General features: G+C 47.2%; 1 protein-coding gene across 4 annotated transcripts in view; it reads right to left on the bottom strand.

The window, feature by feature from the left end:
* The window catches only part of ADGRL1 (adhesion G protein-coupled receptor L1), a 202479-nt gene extending 185970 nt beyond the window's left edge, over positions 1-16509 (bottom strand). For all 4 annotated transcript variants that reach the window (XM_089532947.1, XM_089532956.1, XM_089532976.1 and 1 more), the window contains exon 1: positions 16206-16509. The gene's annotated coding sequence lies outside the window, so the exon portion shown is untranslated. The remainder of the gene's footprint in view (positions 1-16205) is intronic.
* Positions 16510-21593: the final 5084 nt, after the last annotated feature.

The raw sequence follows: 21593 nt of genomic DNA, 5'->3' as shown, positions 1-21593 counted from the left end.
GAAGATAGAAAAACTGAGAGAAGACAATCAAGAGCACTTGTGAATGAAGAATAGCCCTTTGCATTTCTTAAGAATTAGCAGTCACAATAACCTTATAATTGTTACTTCTGTTGTTACCTCTGCCCAGAGTTTGTAAGTAGCTAGTTATTGATTCTTTGTCCCAACAAAGGCATAGATTTATAGGTTTTATTTCCATTCTGATTTGACTGGGTGTGATCTCACTTCTTGTGCAGTGTAACTGTAACCTTAGTTACTTTTACAGTTGCTGGAGCATGGTCTCACTAAATGGTAGAAGAGGGATACTACATAATTCAAGTGTTACTTTGTGCCTTGTGCTGTAGCCTGGGTATTGAGGTGACAATTGTGTAAATGTGAGAGGAGAGTCTCTTAGACCTTAGAGCAGCAGCTTGTACTTTGCTGTTGTATGTCTTCAACATGTGTTCAACTTTTGGCAACCCTATAATGGGCTCTTCTTGGCAAGTTTTATTTCTAGGAGGTTTGCCATTGCCTTCCCCTGAGGCTGAGAGAATGTGACTTGCCCATGGTCACCCAATGGATTTCATGACCAAGTGGGGATTCAAACCCTGGTCTCCAGAGTTGCCATCCAAAACTCAAACCACTACACCAGGGTCAGGTATAAAAAAGGGGGACTAAAATTTCAGTTTTCTGGCAAACTGAAAAGTCAAGAATTTTTTTTAAAAAACTGTATCTATTAATGGTAACTAACTACTTTTGAAAAGACTTGGAAGAACTGTAGCTAACTACTGTACTTTTCATACCTTTCAACCAATTTCCAAGCTCACTACAGGTTCTATATGCAGAATAATCCATCTATCTTGAAAGGAATATATGCATAGAAGCCATTAAATTCAAGTTTGAGTTGACATCTAAAATACCAGCATGGGGGCAGAGACAAGAGCCTCTTTACAGAAATCTTCAGCTGCTGCCACACTGCAGAATTAATACTGTTTGACTGTTTAACTGTAATAACACCATCCTATGGAACTGTGGGATTTGTAGTTTTCTTGAGGCATCAAAGCACTCTCAGAGAGAAGGCTAAATAGCTCACAAAACTACAAATGCTAGAATTCCATAGAATTGAGCCATGACAGTTAAACAGTCAAACAGCATTAATTCTGCAGTGTAGATGCAGCCTTCAGGAGGGAAAAATATTGAATACTGGATGGCTTTACTCCTCTGAGATAACTAGAGCAGCTTTCTGTAATGTCAAGATATGTTAGAGGACAAGCCACCTCAAACCACTAATGGTGCTGGTGGACATGATGATTATGTAGTTCACTCCACTGAGAGTGGCTGGATTGAAGGAGGCTAAGCAAAAACTAAGGAGTAGGCATAAGCAGTTGGCTTAAAATACATTAATTGGATCACAAACACAAAATCTTATACAATAAAGTAGGTAACATACCCACCTACAATTTATCCACAAAGATAAACCTTTTTAAAGATGTAGATATATATACACCAATGAATAGGCATCAAGATACACATTTCTTTCTCCTAAAGCTTTCTGTCTTTCATATTTTTATTTTTGCTTTCAATACAAGTGCATGAGGTGTTTTTCAAAGCTCACCCTCTGGTCCTTTTTTTAAGCGTTAAAAGGTATCACCTCATGAGCTCTGTACACTTATTTTGAGACCAATTCAGCTTGCTGCTAAAAGTCTGGTCTATGGAAAATGCATTTTAAAAAACACTCTGATTTAATGCAATACTAAGCTTGGCACTGATATAATTGATTAAAATTTTAGGTGATAACTGAGCATTTACTTTAGCTATATGAGAGAGATACATAGAATGGTTACAGATGAACACTGGAGGGAAGGATCTGGAATATACCTTATCTCTATATGGTAGTGAGATGTTCATGAGATGGGAAGCTGCCTTTATTTCATATGATCCACATCTTAGCTATTCCAGGCCTCTCTAAGGAACTACTAGAGCAGATCCCAGGCACATTTCACCCTCCAGATGTTTTTACTTTCAACTCTCAGAATACCCAGCCAGTGTTGCCAATAGGTAAGGCGCTGTGAATATGGTTCTCCAAAACATCTAAAGGGTCAAATAGTCTCCAGGTCTTTTCTACTAAAGAATTGAATTGTTGTGAATTGTTGTGTTTACTGAGAAGATGACAGCCTGAAGGACACAGCTACCATGGTGACTTCTTCTATAGTGCACACCACCATTGTGTATTTGCTAGACGCATGTTCTTAACTGTCCTCAGACAGCTCTTCAACAGCAAAACTGGCCTATTGCTGAAATGCCACGTGTGGCTACATAGCAGAGTAATCCCAAACCAGAATAGGGATAGGATGTGAGCTGACAGGAAAGTTTAAATGCTGAAGAATGTCCCTGCTGATTATATTATTAATAAATGCACATATATACATTTCCTCTTGTAGCCTTCAAGTTACAATGTCATTCCAAAGACCAACATGGCAACCAGGTGGATCTAGATTACTGCTATTAAAAGGTGGAGGGGGTGGAAGGAACATGGCAGCACCTTTTAGACTACCTTTTTATTTTTGCATGAGCTTTCATGGATATAAATCCACTTCTTTAGATGCAGTACAGCATAAAGTATATTTACAGAATTGTAGGAGTGGGATGGATTGTAACAGGATCCAGAAGGATGCAAATCATAACCCTTGTCCTAAATACTTACGCATTAGTTATCACTCTGTACTACATCAAAGAAATGGGTTTGTAACCATGAAAGCTCATGCCAAAAATAAAGTTGATCTTAAAGGTGCTTCTGCATTCCCTTTTTTCCTCTCCACCTTCTTTCCTCCTTTTTATGCTGCAAGAGACTAATGTAGATACTTCTTTGAAAACTACTACATTACCTGTTTTTACACAGAATATGGCACCCTGATTCTGCAAGGGCTGCTCTTTTTTCACACTAAAACTAAGCCCCTTTCAGGAAGGCATTAGCTCCCTCTCTGTCTTATGAAACACACAAAAGAAGAAGTATGAAGACAATTTCATTTCACACTGTAATTGTGAGGCACATTAGGTGCTTCTTCCAGGTTGCATGTTGATTTGAGTACTGAAAGTTGTGAAATCACAATCATATTATGGAACAACATCAGAGAGATGGGAATGGGGTCTGAAGCAGAAAGCAATATATAACTGGTAAAACTGGAGAGATTGATAGAGGGACATGTGAATATCAAGTAAAGTGGTCTAATTTAGATGTTTTGGACTCCATCCTGGCCTCTGAGGGAGAGCAGATTTGCTGGACTTTTCCCCTTCCCTACTGCCATTCCCTTCTCCCTTTGTGTCTTCTCTTTTTTAGATCGTAAGCCTGAGGGCAGGGAAATGTCTAATTAACAATAATAATAATAATAATAATTTGTTTTATTTATATACCGCTATTCCAAAGATCATAGCGGTGAACAGCAAGTAAGCTAATTAGCAAGTAAGCAAGTAAACAAACTGTAAGCCAGAGCAGGATATTATTATTATTATTATTATTATTGGTGAGTGAAATTTCATTGTTGCAGTCCCAAGAGAGCAGGGCTAAACTTTTCATAGGCTTTACACATAGGAACACAGAAAGGTGCCTAACCTAGGCCCGTTCTGCATGGGCGTAAAGTACGTCCCCAGGACGTACTAGGGTTAGGAAAGGGCGTGCTTTATGCAGGCCCTAACCCTAGTACATCCTGGGGATGTACAAAATGGCGGTGTCCGCGTGTCCCACAATGGAAGTGATGTCACGAGTGTGCCATTGGCCACTTGCGGTGCCACTTCCGGGGCCCAAAAAGGAGCTGCTTTTTGTGGCTTCTTTTTGGTGCATCCGGGAACCATATGGTTTGACCGCTGCGGTTCCCGGATGCAGCAACCGGCGGCGCCGGCAGAGCACCCATTTTGGGCGCTCTGTAACGTGCCTTAGGCCCTCATATCAGCTGTCTACAGTTTCAGACAGAATTTTTTCTTAGTCCTACCTCTAGATCTCTTGGTCTCCTAAACCAGGCCTGGGCCCGCCTAGTTTCCATGTGCAAACAAGGTTTGACGTATTCAGTCTGTTATAGTGACAACAATTAATGGCCTATAGTTTTTTGTGGGTTTTTCGGGCTATGAGGCCGTGTTCTAGAAGAGCTTGTGGCTGGCATCTTCAGAGAATGCTGGCATGGAAGAGAGTGAGGTATATATACTGTTGATTGAGAGGAAGTGATTTGATGTTAATCTCTTGTTGAATGGCAAGGCCTTAGAGTGTCCACTTACTTAATGTCCCATCGTCTGCTGGGAAGCCCCCTCACCCTGGCTGGTTTTCATTTGCATTTCCTGGGTCTTGATTTTAGTGTTTTTCAGGACTGGGGCGGGTTACAGACCACCATTTTGGACGTCCTCAGGACGTCCCAGTTTGAAAAAGGGACATCTCTTTAGACGCCCCTACTCCTATTACGGGCAGAGTCTGTAACAAATGGCGGCGGCCATTCCACGCGGCCGCCGCCATTTTGATGTAGCGGACGCTGTGCGTCCACACGTCGCACGGCAGAAGTGACGCCGCGAGTGCACGACTAGCGCCTCGCGGCGTCTCTTCCAGGCTGCAAGAAGGAGCGTGATTTTCACGCTCCTTCTTGGCAGCGTCTGGGAACTGCACCGTTTGGCTGCTGCGGTTCCCAGATGCTGCAACCGGAGGCGGCGGCAGACCGCCACTTCTCGGCGGTCTGTAATACACCTTAGTTTACTTTAAAGGTTTCTTTTCTCCTGTTGAAATTGTCCAGGTCATTATGGATTTCAGTGGTTTCCCTGTGCATTCTGACCGTAAAGTTGTTGGCATGGTCCGGATTTTCAATGTTTTCAAATGGCATTTTATGCCCAAAATGGTTTATAACATATTTTTCTATTGCTGATTTTTCTGGCTGGACCAGTGTGCAGTGTCTCTCATGTTCCTTGATTCATGTTTGAACACTGTGTTTGGTGGTCCCTACGTAGGCTTGTCCACAGCTGCATGGTGTGCAGTAAACTCCTGCAGCCGTGAGAGGGTCTCTCCTGTCTTTCGCTGAGAACAGGATTTGCTGGATTTTCTTGGTCAGTTTGTAGACCATTTGGAAGTTGTGTTTCCTCACCAGTTCCCTATTCTGTCTGTGACTCCTTTGATGTATGGTAAAAATACCTTCCCTTTAGCTGGTTGTTTGTCTTCACTCCTCTGGGTTTTTCTGGGTCTGGCAGCCCTTCTGATATCTGAGCTGGAGTAACCATTAGCCTGTAGAGCCCAGTTTAGGTGCTTCAGTTCATCTTCCAGGAAGAAGGGTTCACAGATCCTTTTTGCTTGGCCTACCATTGTTTTTATTGTGCTTCTTTTTTGTCTTGGGTGATGGTTGGAGTTCCTGTGTAGGTTATCTGTTTGTCTGTGTAGGTTTTCTGTATATCGTGTGGCCCAATCATTGGTTCGGTTTACGGATATCCAGGATATCCAAGAATGGCAATGTTTCTCTTCCTTTTCTTTTTCCACTGTGAATTGGATGTTTAGGTGGATGTTGTTCAGATGGTTCAAAAACACATTCAGATCTTCCTCTCTGGGGCTCCAGATGATGAAAGTGTTGTGGCTTTTTTGGTGCTGTTTCCAGGGTTTGCTTTTAAATGTGTTCCATGTAAAAGTTTGCTATCACGAGGCTCAGAGGGCTTCCCATGGCTACCACATCTCTCTGCTCATGGAATCCATTGTCCCACTGGAAGTAGCTTGTGGTGAGACAATGATGTGAATGCCCTTGCCATTCAACAAGAGAACAATACACAGATTAACATGCAAATCACTTCCTCTCAACCAACATTATATATACCTCACTCTCTTCCATGCCAGCATACTCTGAAGATGTCAGCCACAGCTGCTGGTGAAATGCCAGGAATAACCTCTTCTAGAAGACAGCCTCATAGCCCGAAAAGCCTACAAAAAATTATGGATGCTGGCTGTGAAAGCCTTCGACTTCCTCCACATTCACTATGGGTAGGGGTAGAGGTCCCCCATGAAAGTGGAAAAAATGCATATTAAAAAACAGCTATTTTTTTAAAAAAAGAAAAACCTGAGAGTACACCCCTCTGGTAATCTCAAGGTCCTCCAGCAGAAACTTGTTGTCACCATCCAGCAAAGGTTGACCACAGAATCACACTGAAGGACCTACAGATGCCTAGAGAAGTTCTTTTCTCTAGGAATCCCTAGGTCCTCCATTGTGACTCTATGGTCAACTTCTGGCAGAGTCACACTGGAAGACCAAGAGATTACTAGAGAGAACATATTAATAAATCCGTGAATAATCAAACTGCACAAGCCAAAACTGCAAATGTGGAGAGCTGACTGTACTCAATGGTTTTGCTAGTTCTTTTCTCTGAAATAGAGCCTAAAGCACCTGATATCGGTAGGGGGTATCCTAACCAGGGCTGATCCTGCTTCCCAGATCAGACAGAATCTGGTGCCTTTGGGATATTTAGGTAGTTTCTTCTGTCCTACCCAGCAGTAAATAGAAACCTACCCCTTGAGAAGTCAGCAGGCTGCCAGACACAGCACTTCTTACAACAAGGACACCTTAACCATACGATCCTATGTGCTGGAAATAGCATGAGATGAATGGTGACTTCATCATTAGAAGGAAGAGGGCATTCTTCTAATAGTCACAAGCTACGTATAGTAGCACAACACCCTCTAGCACTAATATTAGATAAACCTGGGAGAGCAGAGAACACATATAATCAATTAGATCACCATGTACAGACCAGCTACTCAGACTGGGTTTGGTATGGCCTGTGAGCCACATCACAGACTAAGAGGGAAATCAAGATGTGTGTGGGTTGGTATATACCTACAATTTTTAAAAAGCACCTTTGAGCCTCTGCTGTGTTTGCGTACATGAACATTGTTACTGTACAATAAAACATTTAAGTATGAAACAGAAAGTGCTGTGGAAGTCTTATTAAACTGAATGTACAGTGGATCCTTTGTATCCACTGGGGTTTGGTTCCAGGACCTCGTGGATACCAAAATCCATGGATGCTCAAATCTCACTGTATACAGTGGCATAGTGAAATGGTGTCCCTTATATAAAAGAGCAAAAACAAGATATTTTTTTTTAAATTTCTATCTTTTTGGAATATTTTCAAACCATGTATGCATAAAGAATTCGTGGATATGGGGGACCAACTGTACATTTTAGCCAATGTACATAACAAAATCTCTAATGAGAATCTGGAAAAATGCATAAAATAAATAAATGTAAACATTGGTGTCACATTTTTTTTAAAGGGGGCTATGTGTAAAATATTCAAAGGGAGAGACTAACTTTATTTCACTGGAAATCACGTGGACCAAAGAGTCCTAGTAACTGTAGCCTTCCCCAAACCAATGCCCTCCAAATGTTTCAACCTATATCCCCTCATCAACCCTGATGGTCAGGGATTATGGAAAAGGTAGTCAAAAAATCCAGTGTGGACCAGATTGTGAAAGGCTCCTTGAATAACATCTTGATATCATTACAGCTATGCTGTTGCAAATCACCTGCCTTCCCTCCCCTAGTAATCCATAAATTAATGGCAAGGATAAGGATCGGGCCCATGGGATACAGAGGACAGCTGACAGGGTTTGATGAAGTAGCAAAGAGGACTGGGTCTTAAGGAAAATTAGTGGATAACAATAATAAGCAAAGAACAACATCCCATTTGCTTGAGCAGGACCTCCTTTGTATTAGGGGGAGCACCTTCTTGCTGCAGTGATAGAGGCCATTGTGTGGGGGCATTTTAAACAGAAAAGTTCCTTTTTGGATTCAGAGCCACCAGAATCCCCTCACCACCACTGTCAATGGCAAAATTTTCAAGTATTGTTTTGGGTGGTCAAATAACGTTGTTGTGGGGTATTTTTCCCCTTAGAAAAGTGTTGAAGGAGGAATAGACACTGGTTTTGGCAATTACTGCTGCTAAGACAAAAATGACCAAAAAAATGTACCAGGCCAGCAAAGTTCTAAGATTGCACAACTTACCATGCAGAACTGACAAATGTCTCAAAAAGTGGGGCAGCTCTGCTTCTAACTAACTTAAAAAAAAAAAAACCAGAACTCCTGAGTAGAAACCTGTGTCCTTCCAGGAGTTGCTAAATTCTAAGTCCCATCAGCCCCAGTCAGAGATACTAGGAACTGTAGTCCAGCTGCAAGTTCCCCATGCAAAGCATGAGAAGGCCTTGATTTGTCAAGGTAGAAAACAATAAAATGGAGAATACCAAAATAAACACTACCCTTTGGGTGACAAGCAAAATCCTATCAGTTACAGGGGCACATAACCTGGGTTTGCATGCAGTAATGACCCAGAAGCATATCCCCACATCCCAGATGATTCTAGGCAGAAACACAATACGCTGGTTTCCAAGACCGCTGTTTTCCCATTGCCAGTAGGGACAGTGGAACAACAGCCTCAATGACAGCTGCTGATGGATAGATACGATAAGATTTCTCCTACATAGATAAAACTATCCCTAAGATCTCAAACCTCCCCATTCCTACATACTGCAATATATGCAGAGGAACATAGGAAATTGCCTTATAGTGAATCAATCATCTAATCCATCTGGTCCAGTACTGTCAGGGTTTCAAGTGGGATTCATTCCTAACCTACCTAGAGACCCCAAGCATTTCCTGGTGATCTTCCACCAAAGCACTAACCAGGTCCAACCCTGTTTAGCTACCAAAATTAGACAAGATCAGAGGTCTCCAGGTGGTCTGTTGGTGATCTTATAGTGGTCAGTATGCATCTGCATATTTTTCTATGAATGTGCAGACCCTGTCCATGCATACAACCCCAGGTGGTAACAATAAATACAGCCCCTGGAGCCAAGATATTTCTACATCTCTTTTGTAGGGAAATCTAACTTCATTTAATCCTGCCTCCTTGACCAAAAAATGATGTCTGCTCTGCATGTGTGATGAAGGCTTGTGAGGACTGAGAGACATGGCTAACACAAGACTTGAAGAGGCCTGAGGTGGTGGAAGACACCCCTGGTGAGTCTCCTCCTGTTCTGGGGAACCCTAACAGCTGGGATCTGCAGGCACAGCCAACAAGATCAGCCATACTGGTCAACCAATGTTCTGAGTGCTGCCAGGGGCCTAGGCCTACCCACCATTTTAATTTCCCACATGCTGCATCACTGCAGGGATTTTGTAGGAAATTAAATCAGTAAACCCAGACCAGATTTCTTTTTAAGAAATGAAGGGTGGGGGAGGTGTCAGTGATGGGGCCTGCCAGAATACTGAGACCACAGCAACTGTCTGATGCTAACACTATCCTTGCAGAAAGATACTGGGTGTATGAGATGGGAATGAGGGATTTAAGCCTACTAATGGCTGAAGTTATTAAGGGAAAAAGCAAAAGAATGTGAGGTTTTATGGCCACAGACTGCTGATCAATGCAGGCCCTAGAATATTACTCAGTTTTTAAATGCACGATCCATTGCTTTTTTTAAAAGGGACGCATTAATAATGTTTACACATTACAAATGTGTTGCTAACACCTTGCTTTTTAACTAATTAAATGTTTTTTTAAAAAATGCAGAATAGAAAAATTGTCATCTACATTTCTGAATGACCCCTAAAATTGCACTGTTTTGGAATTAACAAGTAAGCAGTACTAAAGACACGAAACACCCAACAAAACTGTAAACATTAGAACATGATAAAAGAATGTCATTACCATACAAAAGAGGCATGTTACAGGTGCTATTGGTATATCTACTATGTTACTTCCAGTCTCTAGATCTAAGATACAGTGCAGTAATAAAAGCAAGAGCAGTAGAGGAAGAGGTTGAGCTAGCCCCCCCTTTCTCCCATTCAACTGCACCACCCCAAACCAAATCCTAGCAGATTGCCCTCCCCTAATCATCCCCAACATATTGTGTCTAATCCCCAGGCGTTTGTTGAGACCGGGCAAAAAGATGGATTCATCTGACATGCAGATCACAGAAGAATTCATGACAAACCTAGAAGAGGCAGGATGGCGTAGGGTGTGAATGGTTGAAGGGATATATGCAGGCATTATGCATATAGAAGACAACACAGAGGGACGCATACACTTCTGCATGTGTGCATGCATGCGCGCGCGCACACACGCACACATACACAAGCGTCTATGTGTGCACGTGAGCCAAGGAGGTGTCACTAATATATTCAGTGCAACTGCCGGAGGCCCTTGGGGAAATATCCCCCATTGCTGAATGCAAGACAGGTAACGCAGCTTCAGAAATTGGCTCCAGACGCCCACACACTCTTCAGCTAAATAATAATCATTAATTTAAGGAAAAAAACACTATATACATGAGCTTAGAAAGAGCCACCCACACACTGTAAGAATGGATGGAAAGGAAATGATTTAAAAAAAAATAAAACACAACCTGCTCTCTTCTCTTCTGCTTGAAGCCCATGGGCAGTCTGTATATAAACCACTGCCACCTTGCCAGTCTTCTCAGAAATTGGGAGGTCTTAATTTCAGGGACATACTTGCTGGCTTGCAAATGGCTGAAATCTCTGTAGCAATCTATGTCCGACATGACCAGGCATAGAAGGGAATTCTTGTCACACCAGAGGCTTTGGATGGACAGAACAACAGTCCCCTCAACATGTACACACATCCCTGGGCTTAGTTGCTGGTGAGTTTCCAAGGCAAGGTTGTGCCTCTATGCAGGGAGATGTTGATTTAGATTTGGTTGAAGAGCTCCTTGCTCAGAGGCATTTTTATGCTGCAATGTCAGGAGATGGCATTCTTTAAAATAACATAACACTGGCTCCTGGCAAGTGCCACAGGCTCACATAAGCAAAGGCCCTGTCACAGATTGTGCACTTACCCCCAGGGGCCACAGCACAAATGTATTTGGCAAAAGGCTGCACACCTCCAGCTGGTGTTAATCAGCACAGTGCCCATCCATTTAAATAGAAGGATGCTGATTTACAGCCACCAAGGGATCCAACTTTATTGGGTTCTAAGAAGTGATGCCAGTTTACACCAAACTGGATTCCTGAATTGTTTGCATTAAATCCGCAAAAAAGCTTCACATGTATACACCATGCAACACATCCCACAGATGCAATCGTCCAGCCACCCAAAATAGGGTCAGGCTCTTCAAGGGGAACTAAAGGGATATGCATGTGAGGTGGAGAGATCCCATTATCTAGGCCAGCATATCTCCCAGCCTTCCCCTTCTAAGCGTACATATACAATGAGCAATGCATAGAACTCCTTGTTACTAAGAGGAAGGAGAACATGGAGAAGCCATCCTGGACCATCTTACTAGAGATGGAAACTTCTTTTATTTTCCAGATGGATCTAGAAAACAGGAACCTTAGAAGAGATTTGTTACCCATCATCCAAAATTTGGATTCCACAGAGAACAACCTGAAAGATGGAGATAAATTCATGGTGAGAATTTCAATGTTTAGAAAAGGGCTTAAAAGCTTCCCTGCCTTTAGATGCAGGCTTGCTATTAACCTTTGGAAAGAAATATTATATCCAAATCACCATACACCATGAATGTATCAGTGCCAAAGCACCTAGTTCATTTTACCCACTGGAAATCTTATAAATCTAATGCAGGAAAGTGCACACACAGGAAAATATATGCCCATCATCCAAGCAAGCAACTAAGACCCACATGACTTTTAATTCCTGCTTCCAACCCCCAACATCATGGTTTGTTTGGAACACTCATTGGAGGGAGACAGGCCTCAATGCATGGTGCCATATAAGCACAGAAAAAAGTGATGTTAGCTGTGTTTCTCCAGTGATTGAGTGTGCAGATACTGAAAAGATATGTGGAATTTCTCCCTTCCTCCTGCTGTACTCTACTGTGCTCACTGGGTTTCCAGATATGAAAAGGCTGGGATTATTACTTGAGTTTCATTTGCACCAACAGTCTCCTTCCAGCTGGCCTTTTATTATGACCCTACAGTACTGTCAAGAGCACATGGTGCAAACAAAGGGAAAGGGAAGATAAAATAACGAAACATTTCACTGACGTTACAGAAATTTTCTGGTTGCATAATCTGCCTTAAAGTGGTATTTTGCCCCTCTACTCTGTTGGATCCAGAGCACCTTTATTGGAACAGTGTCTACTGCATTACAGCCCTGAATCTCATGCTGCTGAGATATGAGAACAAGCAACAGTACTAAAGTGCTTATAGGTGGTGGTTGAAAGCTGAGATGTAAGAACCAGCACCAAGGTTTGCTGGTTCTCACATCTCAGCGTTCAACCACCACCTCTAAGCACCAAGGTTCTCACATCTCAGCTTTCAACCACCACCTCTAAGCACCAAGGTTCTCACATCTCAGCTTTCAACCACCACCTCTAAGCACCAAGGTTCTCACATCTCAGCTTTCAACCACCATCTCTAAGCACCAAGGTTCTCACATCTCAGCTTTCAGCCACCACCTCTAAGCACCAAGGTTTGCAAGTTCTCACATCTCAGCAGCATGGGATTCAGGGCTGTTAATTAATGTGGTACATGCTCACAAACTGTTTTAATGCAGGTCTAGATTCTTACCTCTGTTCCAGAAGATCCTACAGGCAGTCATACAATTAGACTCTTCTCTCCCCTGACTAATTCAGCAAACAAGTCCAAGAACATGCAAGGTTCTAAGAAAATAGAGTAATGCCCAAAATCATAGCAAAACCTTACTATTTTTAAACACAGCCAAGAAAGAAACCTTCAGCCTCACATGAAATGAAAAGAAGTCCTCTGATTCAGACCAAAGGCCTTGTTTAGCCCTGAAGCCAGTCTTCTTCAATGGCCAGAGGTAGATGAAGCCCTCAATCAAGATATGATAGCAACAGCACATTGCTGCTCACCTCCCCCAAAACTGGCATTTCATGGGCATGTTGCTTCCAGTTCTGAAAGCAGCATATAGAGCTCTCACATCCAGTAGCCACTGGCGGCCACATCCAAAAGCCATCAACTGAAAGCTCGCTTAGAGGTGGGGATTTTCTCAACAACTCCAGAAATTACACAAATAGGTTACAAGGCTTAAATTTTAACCTTTTTAGAAGGGGGCTCAATCCAGGCTCCTCTAGGGAAATGATTAACATTGATATTTTCTTTACTAATTACATACACAGCATTGTTTCCCCAACACAAAGGGTACTACTACAATCAGTTGCAACACATCTGAAATAAGATTTCCGGTCAGGCTTTTAGGTATATTTAAATTGTGAGTACTGTATATTTAAATTTGTAACTTCTGAAATCAAACATTGGCTTCAGGGATAGGTTTGCTTTAGGTTCATACATGACTTGAAGGCACACCACCACCACCACCACAACCCATATCTTCACTTGGCTGTCAAGGAATCAGGAGGAGGGCTCAAAAGCTTTGGTTCCCAGATGTCCCTAATCCCAATGTTTCTTTTCCAGCATTGTGGATACAACCCACAATTATTTCTTTTCCAAAGAAAGGTTTCAGAGGGATCTGGAACTCTTTGTTTTCCTGACAGCTTTCCTGCTGTAGACAGGTTCTGAAAGCTTCCAAAGCCTCTCTCCTCATTCCCAAAGCCGTCTCCTTACACACACACCCCGCCGCCCCCTGTTACTCCTACCTCCCAGAACACAACAGCAATGCTGTGGGACACTCTCTCCTCAACCAAAAAATGTGTTGATTTCCTCTAAGCAAGAACATGGGCTTTCTGTGGGGCAGGGAGGGTCAGTCCAAGATGGGGAGTGGGACTGGGAAAGCAGACAAGGGGGGAAGTGGGATTCAGAACAGTGTGAAACCCTTTCAGCCTCGGCATGCTATCCAGGCCTGCCTTCCTTCCTCTCCCAAGTGCCAAAAGCAGAGGGTTCCATGAAGCCAGGCCAACCTTGGCTTCCTTCTGCCAGCTCCTTCCTTTGAAAGGAGGCTTCCACTCTCTAGCTCCCAGAGTTATGGCCTGACAGCTCCAAGTCCCCTCACCTTTGCCAAGGCAGCCAGCAGGGTGAGAAGACATTCATGGTTGGGCAGGAGCAGGGCACCCTCCAGCCCCCAGCAGAAAGCCTAGCAGGGAAGGTGGGGGGTGGGATGCCTTCACATGCCATTTCCCATTGCGGGGAGAGGGAGGACCAGAGTGATTCCTAGCAGGTTCTGTATCTCATCACCCATGCCTCTTTCCATCTGTCCCTCTTCTGTCTACATTCTTCCTTCCCTTCCTCCCTCCCACCCTGCCTATGCTGGTTACCCAGCTTTCTCTCTGCTTTTGCATGGTCCTCCCTCCCTCCCTCCCTCCCTCCCTTATACACAGCCCTGTATCAGTGGGGGGGGGGGGAGAAACGCACCCCCTTCACCCACACAGACCAGCAGAGAGCCAGGCTTCTCAACCAACTGGGACTGCCCCCTCCCCTCCCCCCCTCCCCCCTCCTGGAGAAGAGGAAACCCCACCGATTTGAAGCAACCATCCATCTAGTTTGGGATCAGGCGCTTGGAAAGAATCCGAAGGATCCAAGCCAAAGAAGGATCCCATCCGGCCTCCTCTCCTTCCCTCTCTCTCCTTATAAAACGAGGGGGGGGGGGGGAGCCCAAGCAAGACTGGAGGCCAGGGAGAGGGAAAGGTGAGGGCGATCTTGGAAGAAGGATGCCCCCTTTTCCCCTTCCGATGGAGGCAAGGGGGCTCTGGGTATCACGGGGGGGGGGGTATCCACAGGGTAATGTCTGCCACGAGAAGAGCCTTTCCATGGGGGGAGGATGGAGACCAAAGGCGCCCCCTTCCCTCCCTGAGGGGTCTCTGCCCCCGCATTTCCCAGCCAGCCCCCCCCCCAAAAGCGGGATGCCATTGCTGCCGCTCTTCCAAGGGGCCGGTCGGAGGTGAAATGAGGGGCACGCCAGTCATGCGGCGGGGCGGGCTGGGCATCCACTGGGTCTGTGTGGGGGGGGGGGATGGGGGGAGCATCAATGCACAGCCCAGAGCCTCTGCCACCTCTACTATCACCAGCAGCAGCAGCAGCAGCAGCATCGTGGCCCCCTCCCCGGCTGCTGCCCCCCTGCTCCCGCAGCCTCCCATCTTGCCAGGGGACGCGGGAGAAGGGGGAGGCACAGCCCCCCGCCGCCACCGACGCCGCCTGTCTGTTACATAAAAAGACACGTACCGGGGAAACGGGGGGGGGGTCTGGGGGGGAGGGAGGGAGACTCCTGGCAGCAGAACGGGGACAGCAGACACCGCTGCCTCCAGCATCACGTTAGGATCCTTTCCCTCCCCTGCAGCAGCAAAACCCTCCAGGAGGGAGAGAGCTCCAAAAACAGCCCTCCTTCGCCCCCTGCCCCCTTCTTCCTGCATTATGGGATTTGGAGGGCAATTCTCCCCCCCCCCCTCTCTCTCTCATTCCCAACCACAAAATCTGAGCAAAAAAGGGGGGAGGGATTGGAAATACCGCAGTAACGGAGGCGAGGGGCAGGGTAGTATTATTATTATTATTATTATTATTATTTTGTCTTTTTTCCCTTTTGCAGATGGCTTTGTCTTCTTGGCACACACACAGGGACCGAGCCCGCAGATTGGGGGGGGGGGGGTTAGATGGAGGAGAGAGGAGGTGGGGGGATGGAATAAATGAGGTTGAGAAGATGGGGTGGCTAGCTGGAGTAGCTCGGTGGGGAGATGGAGGGCTTGGCTGTTGGGATGGAAAGATGGGGGTCTGGGTAGGTGAGGTAGACGGGGAGAGGAGAGGAGCAGATGATGGAGAGGGAGGGGTGGGCAGATGGGGGTCTGGGTCGGTGGGGAGCAGACAGCCCAGCGGCCTCCTCTGCCTCCAGGGCCGCCGGAGAGGGACCGAGCCCCCGCCCCCCCTGCAACCGCCCCGGAGGGCTAGGAAGGGGTGCCCCCTCTCAGCCCCCCGTTTCCCTTCTGCCCAGGGGGCAGAGAAAGGAGCCCGTCTGGGTCTGGAGAGAGAGAGAGAGAGAGAGAGAGACCCGAGTCCAGGGGGAGAGAAGGGAGAGGAAGAGGGGAAGAAAAACACTCCGACCCCCCCCCCCCAGAATGGCCCCAGCTGCGCCTCTTCGGTCCCTTCCTCTTAGGAGGAGGAGGAGGAGGAGGAGGAGGAGGGAGCCTGCCAGGCGATCAAGGGGAGGGAGAAATTGGGGGTCCGAGGCCCAAAGGGTCACAAACTGGGGGCAGGGGCTAGTCCCCCAAAAGAGAGCGAGCCAGCCAGCGAGAGACATCTGGAGCGGGAGGGCAAGGCGGGGGGGGTGTTTGCGCTGCTTACCTTGCTGGGTGCTCTCCTCGGGGCTTCTCCATCCAGGGGCCCTAAGCCATCCTCCTCGGCCCCGGCCCGGAGCCCCCGCAGGCCAGGCGGTGGCCCTCTCCTTCCCGGCGATGGAGGCAAGGAGGCAGGGCTGGCTCCCCCCTCGGGGCGTCGCTTTCACAGAAAGGCGCCGCACAAGACGCATCCACCCAAGGACCCCCCCCCCCCAGACACACACACACCCAGCCCCCCTGCCCCGGCTGCGAGGCCTCAGTCCTGTCCCGGAGGGTGGGCAAAGGCAAGGCAGGGGGCTGGGGGCGCCTCGGCTCCTCCTCAAAGCGAGACAGCCCCTGCTTCTCGGCCCTTCCCTTCCCCTCCCCTCCCCTCCCGCCTGCCTCCCTTGTTGTTGTTGTGGTGCTGGTGGTGCTTGCAGCCGCCCCCTCCCAAAATAGCAGGAGGGAGGGAGGGAGGAAGGAAGAGTGGATGGATGGATGGAGGGAGGGAAGGAAGGAAGGAAGGAAGGAAGGAAGGAAGGAAGGTAGCAAGGAGGGAGGGAGGAGGGAGCCGTGGAGGGCGGGGGGACCAGATCAGAGCCCCCCTGCTGCCTCTTCGCCGGCGGAGGAGATGCCCGGGGAGGAGGCCTCCGAGCGGCGCCCCGCCTCGCCTCGCCCGGCCAGAGGGGAGCTCAGCGCCAGAGAGCAGCCCTCCGAGGAGGAGGAGGAGGAGGAGGAGGAGGAGAGCAGGGCCGGCATTCTGGAGGGGAGCTCAGCCCACAGCCATCCCCCGAGAAGCCCATCCACAGGCAAGGGCCAGGCAGGGAGGGAGGCAGGGGCTTTCTGGGGTGGGGGGTGTCTGTGTCTGCTCCGCTCCCTTCCTTGGCTGGGAAGGGATGGGAGCCCCTGCCCGCTCTCCTCTAGCGCCCCACAGGCCCCCGGGGCCTCCCCATGGCCCCCACCGAGAGGGAGGGAGGCAGGCAGGCAAGGAGAGGGGAGCCCCTCGGCCCTCGCCTCTCCAGCTGGAGGGCAGCCCAGGCCCAGGCCCAGGGGGGCAGGCAGGCAGGGAGAAGGAAGGAAGGAAGGAGAGGAAGGCAGGCAGAGAAGGAAAAAAGGAAGCGAAGGAGAGGTGACGGATGGAAGGATGCGAAGGGAACTGAAGGAAGGAAGGATGGATAAGAAAGAAAGAAAGAAAAAGGGAGGGAGGGAGGGAGAGAAGGAATGAAGGAAAAGCAGGGAAGGAAGGAAGGAAGGAAGGAAGGATGCGAAAGCAAGGTGTCGGAAGGGAGGGAGGGTGCGAAGGCTAGGTGACCCAAGGGAGGCAGGGAAGAGAGAGAGGCCAGCGGCCCTTCGGCCCTGGCGGCGGCGGCCTTGGCCTTGCCCTCCCTGGCTGCCTGGCTGGCTGGCGGGGCCCAGGGCCGGGGCCCTCCGGGGGATGCTGGGCCCAGGGAAGCAGCCGGAGGCGGCGGAGGCTGGAGCGGGTGCTGGGTCTGGCTTTGGCCGCCAAGCGAGGAGCAGGAGGAGGCAGGGCTGCCATTCGGGGCGGGAAAGCCCGGTCCGGAGCCCAGAAGGGACGGGGCCCCCTGGCAGGACTGGCTGGCAGGCCAGCAGGAAAACCCGGAGAGCGGAGGGCTCCGCTGCTCTCTCTTCTCTGCTGCAGCCAGAGACGCCAGTGCGGGAGGCGGAGGAGAAAGGGCCGGGGCTTGTGGACTTGGCCGCCGTTCATCCTCTAAGGCAGCGGTCCCCCAAGTCTTTTGGACTTCAGCTTCCTTCCCGAAACCCCAGCCATCTTGGCCAACAGTCAGCATATCTGGGATCTGAAGTCCCAAAACATCTGGAGAACCACTGCTCCTAAGGTCCAAAACCCATTGGAGAAATCATCCAGTTTCAGACCGCTGTAACTGCCCTGGCTTGGGGATTCTGGGAACTGTCGTTTTCTCTGTCAGAGAGCTCTGGTGCCACAATAAACTACAAATCCCAGGATTTCACAGCACTGAGCCAGGGCAGTTAAAGCGGCCTCAAACTGGACCATTTCTGCAATAGGTTTTGGACCTTAGGAGCCAGCCTAGTGTTGTGGTTTGGACTGTGACTATGGAGAGCAGGGTTCAAATCCTAGCCCAGCCACAAAAACCCACTGGGGTGGCCCTGGGCAAGTCACCCCCTCCCGGCCTCAGAGGAGGCCAGTGGCAAAGCCCTCTGGAGAAACTTGCCAAGAAAACCCTGTCATAGGTTCACAGCATAATCCCAGGGGGGCCAGATGTCCTAAGAAGTCACCACAACATTTAAGACATTCAAGAATAATGTAGGACACACAAAATGGAAGCTGAAAACACTAATACACAACGTAAAGTCATGCTTCTTAGTCATGACCCAAATGGAAGACATGTCGGAATTCCTCCTGGACAGAAGGTTGAAATGTAGGGTATGTCCTGGAAAAGGAGGACATTGGTCACACTGCATAAGTCAAACAACTTGTAGTCACACAACAACAATAACAACAACAAGGTTCTTCTCAGGTGGTTGTCCACCGTAACTGCTGCATACAAGGGCATCCTTCTCTCAGAAGAACCTTGTTGTTGTTGTTGTTGTTGTGTGCCTTCAAGTCATTGCTGGGTCTTATGCAGGGTGATTGGGGTTTAGCTGGTGGGCATTTCCAAGTGCAGAATCCTTTGGTGGCCTTTTGCATGTTTATGCAAGACCAGCCCCTAACAAATCAGATCTTCCCTCCAGTTTAGGCTGCAGTCCTGAATGGGAGAGCAACACATGCTTTGCATACAGAAGGCCCCAGAGCCCAGTGCTTTGGTATAACTCAATTAGGAAGGATCGGGTAACCAGAAATGATAAAGGCTTCTGCCAGAACCACTGCAAATCAAAGAAAAAGAGGCTGGAGCGGATGGATTAAGAGTCTGGGGTGAAATTGCGTCCTGAAAGACATGACTGTCTTTCTGGGTGCTGAAGAATGTATGGGGAATGACACAGTCATAGAGATGGCTTCAGATGCAATGAAAAGATGTGGCCTTCCTGGTGTGGTGATACTACAAGTCCTAGCATCCTTCAGCAATGGTTATTGTTCTGATTATTATATCCCATCTTATCTCCCAGGTTGGTATTCAGTGCAGCTCAGCTGAGGTGAGATGCAGTTCAAGAACAGCTGAAGGGCCACGTGATCCCACACCTGCAAAGAGACTGACAGTGACCATTGGAAAGTTGCACAGTCCTGTTTTATACTGAACTCACATGCCCCAAAGTCCTCCCAAACCATCCAAATTATTCTGTGACACAAGCAAAGGAATAAACAAGACCAGGGGTGTTTGGTCAATAAAGTGGTCAATAAATACATTTAGTTTTTATTTTTTGGCAAATAAATGTTGTGTCTAACTCACAATTTACAGCAGGCTTGAGGGGAGTGTCACTGTATATGCCCTCATGGCTGGTTTTGTGGGTTAATTTCCTGGGGGAGGGGGGAGATTTTCCCTGTGCTAAAAACAAGTCAAGATTGTCCCCAAGGCCCTTAGGAAGCTTTGGGGGATAGTTGGGTTTAGTTTTTTAAAATCAATGTGGTGTGTGTGGCCTAGGTTACCTGGGTGTCATTAGGGGTTCTTAACCCCAACAGATGCCACACCTGGTATTAAAATTGCACTGTGCCATCCTATAAGTAAAAAATGGCATTTCAGGAACACAATAAATACCTCGACTCCTTGAAGTTATACTTCCCCACACACACCTTGGCAAGACACAGATTGGTTCACAGACTACACAACTCTCAACCCAATCTTTCTTTGAAATGCAAATAAAGGTGTGCTATTCCACCAAGGTGATGTTAAAAGAATCTATAAAGTTTTTTAGTGACATGCGTGCAATCTCACATATGGGAGTAAGTCATCCTGAATTCAAGTGAATCCTTAGGACTGCACTGCAGGCAAGTGAATGCAACATGCTGATGATGGCCGGTGACCTCAGGGTGGATCAGTTTGGAGGAGACTGAGGGGGACAAATAATCCAACCTCCTGCCATGAAGGAATATGTCTCAGGCAGAGGATGATGGGTGATGTGGAAAGGAGAGTGGCAACAGCTCTCTGACCATTTCTCTGCACCAGAGGAGAGGATTTTGCTTTCTCCCTGGCTTGCTTTGCAGTCACCCAGCTGTGCCTGCAGTCCTCAGGTGTGGTTAAAAATGGCACCCCATTGTCAGCTTTGAAATAGAACCAAGTGCTAATCAGCTTCTAAATGGGAAGTAGCTCCTCCTTCAGCCTGGGCAATATAAAGTGCCTAGGAGGCACCTTGAGGTGCCATGAAGGGGGCTCAACACAACACACATTGTTCTACAGATGTTGATTCTAACCCATGACATTCCTGGATTTTTAATATGATGGCTGAGGCTGATGGGAATTTGAGTTTGACAACATTTCAGAGGACTTCTGATTCTCCACCCATCTGTAGAATTGGGGAGGTCAGGAAAGACAAGACAAGTAGTTTGTTTATTTTTTTAAGAGGGGGCAAGCTTTGTCTGATATAGGTAAGTTATGAGTAATATGATGCTTAGTAACTTGAGGGTGGCATGAAAGAGAATGAGCCCCATGTTGTTGTTGTTTCTGACTTATTAAGACAAACCTATCATGGGGATTTGGTGGCAAGATTTGTTTAGAAGGGGCTTGCCTTTGCCTTCCTCTGAGACCGAGAGAGTGTGACTTGCCAAAGGCCACTCAGTGGGATTTTATGGCTGAGCATGGTTTTGAACCCTGCTTTCCAGAGTCATAGTCCAACGCTCAAACCACTACACCATGCTGGCATAAATCATGGTTTACACTGTTGCTGTACAATCACCAAAGTTGTAGTCCAAACCAATGCACCATGCTGGCTCCCATTAATGATCCCCATGTTGTTGTTGTTGTTCTTGTTGTTGTTGTTGTTGTGTCTTCCAAACATTACTGACTTATGGCAACCCTAAGGTGAACCTATTGTGGGGTTTTCTTGGCATCAACTCCAAGCAGTCTTGTAGGAAACTGATTTTCTAGATCCATTTCAAACCGGATTTAAGATGGGATACGGAGTTGAGACTGCCATGGTCTTCTTAGTTGATGATCTCCATCTGGCCACTGACAGGGGAAATGTGACCCTGTTGGTGCTCCTGGACATCTCAGCAGCCTTCGATACCATCGACCATGGTATCCTTCTGGAATGCCTGAGAGAGTTGGAAATCAGAGGCACTGCCCTCCAGTGGTTCTGTTCCTACCTCTCAGGCAGATTCCAGATGGTGATGCTGGGAGACAGTTATGCTTCTAAGAGAGAGCTAAAATCTGGCGTCCCCCAGAGCTATTCAACATTTACATGAAGCTGCTGGGCAAGATAGTAATAATAATTAAAAAAAATATTTTTATACCGCTTTTCCACGATGATCAAAGAAAATGCAATAAAA

Source organism: Sceloporus occidentalis, unplaced genomic scaffold (genome assembly GCF_023333645.1).
Source record: "Sceloporus occidentalis isolate IW3139 unplaced genomic scaffold, rSceOcc1.0.p SCAF_1, whole genome shotgun sequence".
Classification (NCBI taxonomy): domain Eukaryota; kingdom Metazoa; phylum Chordata; class Lepidosauria; order Squamata; family Phrynosomatidae; genus Sceloporus; species Sceloporus occidentalis.
The sequence above is the reverse complement of the archived record's forward strand: the minus strand, read 5'-3'. Positions and strand labels throughout refer to the sequence as shown.